Genomic DNA, 6,433 nt, shown 5'->3' with positions numbered 1-6,433 from the left:
TGCTAGATTTGTACTCCCCTAGAATAGAAGGGCTGGTATAAGTTATTTTCCAGAAATGAGGTACCGTTTCATAGAACTGGTTTCTTTTAGTCTGTTTTCAAGTTTTAAAGAACTGAATTCACATTTGGTATTAATCAAAAAGTAGGAAAGATGTTCTTTACAAATAATTTTGATCAAGTATATGTTCAAAGAAAGCAGAATAAAAAGGCTTTTTCTCTAACATTCTGTATTGGACTGTACTGTTGTTGCTCAATAGGAATTAGCGTCTGTCATTTGCTAAAAGAATGAGTAGTGGGGAACAGGATATGTTGGGAATGTCATAACGGGCAACAGAACCATTCTCTTGGGTAAACCATAGGCAGGGGCAGCTGTGCTGTAACCATATGGTGTTCCATAGCCTTGGTCCTAGTTGGCTTTTTTCCTTAAGCTTCTGTTTTCTCACCTGGAGCTATGTAGCCAGGAGCAGCTGTGGTCCCAACAAAAGCTCCTCTTGTTAGAGTTCCTCTTCCTCTGCCCGGAACAGCCTGGACTGCTGTGGACACAGCTGTATTCACAACACCCTTTGCCTGAGGGATAATCTTCTCTTTCTTATTATTTGCTGCATTGGGTCCAGAAAACAGTTTCTCGAGAGCAGCTAATGCTGCACTTGCCTTTGCCACTTTCTTATTTGGACCTGCACCTCAGAATTTCTGTCCATCTACTTCTACCTCCATTACAAAACGTTAGTTGTGGCTTCCACCAGTCTCCAAGATGCGTTCATACTTAAGACCTCTTCTTTTTTCATTAAGCTCCATTACAGAATTTTTGCCACTTGCTGTAAGGATTTGGCCCTGAGTTCTTACCTCTAAGGTACTGGAGGTTTCATTTGTAGAATTTCCAGTATTATTGCTTGAGTTTGAAAACATCGTTTCATTTTTTCCTTCATTATCTGATTTTTCATTGGAACTCATACATCCAATATCTGCATCAAAGCCTGTTGGGTATCCCATTGTCTGCAGTAGCTTCACTGCTACGTGAAGTTTTGCTGTTTTCTTGGATGGTCCTGAGGCTTCCTATGTTGTGCCATCCACATCCACAGACATTTTGAAAACAGGGGCATGAACAGGACCAGACTGAGATAAGACTTGTACTGATCTGATTTAGTGTATTCATAAGGTGTATTACTTTACTTTTCAGAATTTTCCTTAAATTTCATTTCATTTTCTTGTTGGGATCTTTATCATCCCCTAATCCATCCTCAAATGGCCTCTTTAGAGCTGAAGACCCAGCACCTTTTTTTTTTTTTTTATCAGTAACTGACCAGGAATATTTCTGGAAAGGTTTACTAGATGGAAGAGGATCCATCTCCAGCACTTTATAAATCTGGCCAAAGGCTGATAATCTGAGTGTATGCTGTGCACTGTGGGTAATATCTTATTTTTGTTGAATGGTCATATAGCTCACAGCATCTGTTGGGTCATGCTCACAAGGATCATGAAGACCAGGACCTCCAGGAAGTAGTATTCCAATGCCAAACACTCCATTACTTGTCTCAAGGCCTCCCCAGCGCCCAAAGGTCTATTACAAGTACCTATAGACTTTTCACATAAAAGCTCTAGTGGCCATCCTTTTAATGGTGCCCATGTGGGAACTCTGTTGCACAAATCTCGAAGAATGTGGAGGACAATTACACATGACTTTAATCCATTTGCCCTTGCCTAAAACCATTTGGCATGTCGAAGAGACGTCAAGGCATTCTGGCATTTCTGCCTGTCCAATAAGTCCGGAGGATCTTTCATGGCAACATTTTCTCCATCCTTTTTCTCCAATTCGTTCCTAATTAGAGGGGAATTAACTATCACCTTCAAAGTTAGGGTGGGTTCCTTTGTATTCTGAATTATAATAGATGCCTCATTTACACATTGCTCCACTTGATATTTCTCTTCTGTGAGTTTCTGAATCTGAACAGGAAGATTATCTTTGACTGTATTTAACAGGGATTCTGTGGGTTTATCTTTGCACATTAAAACCAGCTGCAAGTCCATATCATCTTTAATCAGCAAGCCTTTTGCAACCAGGCCAATCCTCATTACACCACACGAGGTACGACCACCTTGATCCTTGGAATCGTTTTCTACAGCCTCATCTTTCTTCACTTCTGTCTCACCCTCTGTTTTTATGCCTTTATTTGTTTCATCCAGCCAATCTGAGACATGTTTACGAGCACACTCAACAGTAGACACCATATTCTGAACAGCTTCAAGTTCCTCTGGTGAAGGCTAAATTGTTGAATGTTTCACCATAACATGGCGGTCATCATTGGCAAAAGATCGAATAGATCTCATGATTTTCTGTAGTATTTTAGTTTCTTTTTACGATCCTTTCCTCTCTTTCTTGTCATCTTCACTAGACACTGTTTTGTGTGGCAGAACCTCCTCATAAGCCTTAGTCCCCTGACAGCTCAGAGTCAATAGGGCAGGGATGTTTGGGGACTTTTCTATGGAATACACCCGCGCCGCCGCGCTCTGCCCGCCGCGGTCCCCACTCCCGCTCTGCCACCGCCACCTCGTCCGTTCACGTCTCAGGGTCCTCTCACAGTCTCTTCTGATACCCACTTTGAACTTTTCCTTCTTTCCTCACTATTTAATGAACTGTTTCTTTCTTTACGTATGATGTTTCTGATGTCATCCTACAACAATTCTGGCCTTTGGTCATTAGTGCCCAATTCATCAAATCTGTCTCACAATGGTCTCCAAATTTAAGTGAAATATGCACAAAATGATGCTTTGGTCCTGGTGTGATGCTGTGGGTTAATGTACTAGACAGCAAAGTCAGTTTGAACCTCAAGGTAGGCATACCAAGCTCACTAGTCACTCCTCAGAAACACTATATGATTGCTATTGATCAGAACTGACTTGATGTCACTTAACATCGACAAAGGCTTGTTTGGGAGTCCTGGTGTGGCACTATGAGTTAATGTGCTGGACTGCAAAGTTGGTATGAACCACAAGGTCAGTGGTTCAAGCTCACTATCCACTCCTTGGAAACCCTATACCAAGTTGCTATGGATTGGAACTGCCTCAACAGCACTTAACAATAACAACAGACTTATTTTAATTTTCTTTTGCTTCAGCTTGAACTTGCATACGAGTAACTGTTGGTCTCTTCCATAGTTGACTCCTGACCTTGTTTTGGTTGATGATACTGAACTTCTCTATTGTCTCTCCCCACAGATGTAGTCAAATTAATTCCTGTGTATTCATCTAGTGTAATGAATATGTCATTGGTCTTTCAAAATTCTATCATGTGATTTTCAGCATCATTTCTATCATTTCGACCGAGGCCTCATTTTCTAACTACTGATCTTTGTTTTAAACTTTCACATTCTAATCACCAGTAATCATCAAAGAATCTTGAATGCATGTTTGATCATTTTCAGATTGTAGAAGTTAGTTGTTGTTTGCAACCCATCTGTTTCTGAGGGTTCCTGAGAAAGATTGGTGTGCTTGAACCAGACTTGTGGTTGACAGTCCAATGCTTATTTTACAGTGCCAGTAGACTTCTTCAATTTCTTTGTCATTGACTTTAGTGGCTAGTGTATGAATGTGAATAATAGTTGTAGTAACTGGTCTCCTTTGTAACCTTATGGATATGATTTTATCACAGACAGCATAGTACTTCAAGATAAATCTTCAAATGCTTGTTTACACATGAATGCTATTTCATTCCTCTTCAGTTTGTCATTCCCTGCATAGTAAAACATGATTGTCCAATTCAGAATCACCAATACTAGTCAATTTCAGCTAACTAATGCTAGTATATCTATCTTTATATCTTTATTTCCTTTTCTTATGACTTCCAGTTTTCCTAGGTTCGTATTTCCTATATTCCACTTTCTGTTTATTAATGGCTATTGCAGCTGCTTCTTCCCATTTTGAATTTTGCCCCATCATCACATGAAGGTCCTAAAAGCTTCACTCTAATTATAGCATTAAGGTCAACTCTACTTTGTGAAGTGAACTCTTCCCCAGTTATATTTTGAGTGCCTTCCAATCTGAGGTGCTAATCTTCTGGCACCATATCTGACAGTTTTCCACTGTTGCCTGCCTATTCTTCCTAGTGTCTCTTAGTATAGAAGTTCTGCTGAAATCTGTACCATCATTGGTCACCCTGATGCTATTTTAAATATTGGTTTTAGAGCTTTCAACATCATAGAAAAATATAACGCACCATGGTTTGGCACACTGACAGATGAGTGGTTACTTATTTAAGTTTTTGTCCATGACACACACACACACACAAATGCAACCAGTATAGCTGTCCTTGTCCTGTGAAACATTTTTATCTGTGTGATGGATAAAGATAAACAAGATATTCTTATCAAGTTTTCAGGTGACCTTAGACTGAAAGGGTAAGTTAATATGATAGTTGACAGAATCAAACTTCTGTAAAGGCTCAAGAAACAGGAATGTCTATGAGAAGCTAACAGGATAAAAATGTATAGGAATAAATATAATCCTAAAATAATGTGTAAAATGCAGAGACATATCACAAGAAATACACTATCAGAAGTCAAGACTAAGATTAGTTTGTTGTTTAATATATGCCAATTTTACTTGATTATGTTCAGTGACTCAACAACTTTTAGTGATGATTTAAAATCCCTGGTTTAACAATTGCTAGAGGATTTCATGGAAAGCAGAAGTTGTCTATTTGGGTTTGTTTTTCTCTCCAGTTTCTGTTCACCTTCTTTATTTCTAATAATCTGTAAATTCTCATTGCAAATCTCCTCCTCCTTTAATCATTATTATCAGCCATATGGTTCGGTTGTAAGTGAAGCTATCCTCAGCTCTAGGATAATGTCAATCAACATGTCTCATTACCTTGTTAACAGTAACTAGTTTAGACATAAGCTAGTATCTTAAATAAGATGATATAAAATGATGATGCATGCATATTTATTCAGATCTTCTAGGTGGGGCTAGTTTTAATCTCCCTTTGTTTTGGACCTGTAGGATAAGCTCGGAATCGCTAACCACAGGATCGGTGGCTCAACTTACTAGTCACTCCTCAGAAATTCTATAAGCACTGCTATGAATTGAAACTGACTTGTCGGCACTTATGAACAACAACATCAATTTTTATTAGCAGAGAAAACTCCTCTCCCTATGGGGGAAGTATTGTGAGAATGTGAAACATAGATTCTTCAGTGTCTTTATACCACATGAAGGGAAGCCTAGCAAGAATGGTGTACTTATATACTATGCGGTGTCTGGAGAATAAGTCAACATCACTGTAGTCAGGATAGAATGAATTCATATCTCACATTACTTCTTTGGAGTGACTGAATCAAAGCTCATTGTAATCATGCTCAAATTTTCACTTTTCAGTTATGTGATTGTATTATCTTTATTTTTAACTAGAATGAGATAAGTTTTCTACCAAGACTCATAAGTTTTAGAGACAGGAAATTCTATAAGCATTGCTATGAGTTGAAACTGACTTGTCGGCATTTATGAACAACAAAATCAAAATTCTATCATGTGATTTTCAGCATAATAATTTTAACCTAATCATTCATTGTCTTAGACAATTATTCATTGTCTTAATGAATAATTAGGTTAAAAAACACTACTAATAAAGACTCAATGTTTTTGTTAAGTGCCGTCGAGTCGGTTCCGACCCATATCGACCCTGTACAGGGTTTCTGAGGCTATAAATCTTTATGGGAGCAGAAAGCCTCTTCTTTCTCCAGAAGAGCAGCTGGTAGTTTTGAGCTTCTGCCCTTAAGGTTTGCAGCCCGATTCGTAACCACTAAGCTACCAGAGCTCCTTTAGAGACTCTACAGAAAGCATAATTTGAACATATATAAATGTGCAGAAATTGAGTAAGAAATTGTCTCATTACTGGTTTACGCAAACCATGGCTCACTTTTGAGACTAATCCAAGTTATCAATTTCTAAACACTACAAAAGAAACCGAAAGAAATTCAAATTATCTTCTGCCCAATACAAGCTATGAAACAAAGCAGTAAAAAATCTGCTTTGTTGATTTCAATTCCATAATTGAGAGGGAGTTGCTGAAAACATTTTGTCACCTTTATTGTATCATTGCAGGAATTATTCATGGCTTATATTAAATGACTGAAAATTATACAAGATAAACATTTCTGACAATATGCAAGACATAAATGTACAAATCCCATCATTGTAAACAGCTAACATCTCTGGATAACTTTTTTAACTATTAAAATCCATTTACGACTAGATTTATTGATAAAAATATATATTAAAGTCAGGAACTAAGTAAAGATGGGAACCAAGAAATGTAAGCAGATATTTTGCCTTGTTATACTTGCCAAAATGGGTGAATTTAAGAATTAGTTTTTATAATCTGGTTAATTTCAAGAGACATGAAATTCATAAACAAAATCAGAGTTCAACAAGGGTAGGAA

General features: G+C 37.8%; 1 pseudogene; it reads right to left on the bottom strand.

Moving 5' to 3' along the window:
* Positions 1-276: 276 nt before the first annotated feature.
* On the bottom strand, positions 277-2,324 carry LOC102824225 (annotated as a pseudogene).
* Positions 2,325-6,433: the final 4,109 nt, after the last annotated feature.

The sequence above is a fragment of the Chrysochloris asiatica genome, unplaced genomic scaffold (assembly GCF_000296735.1).
Source record: "Chrysochloris asiatica unplaced genomic scaffold, ChrAsi1.0 scaffold00073, whole genome shotgun sequence".
Lineage (NCBI taxonomy): Eukaryota > Metazoa > Chordata > Mammalia > Afrosoricida > Chrysochloridae > Chrysochloris > Chrysochloris asiatica.
Note: the sequence above shows the minus strand (reverse complement) of the source record. Positions and strands in the feature narration are given on the sequence as shown.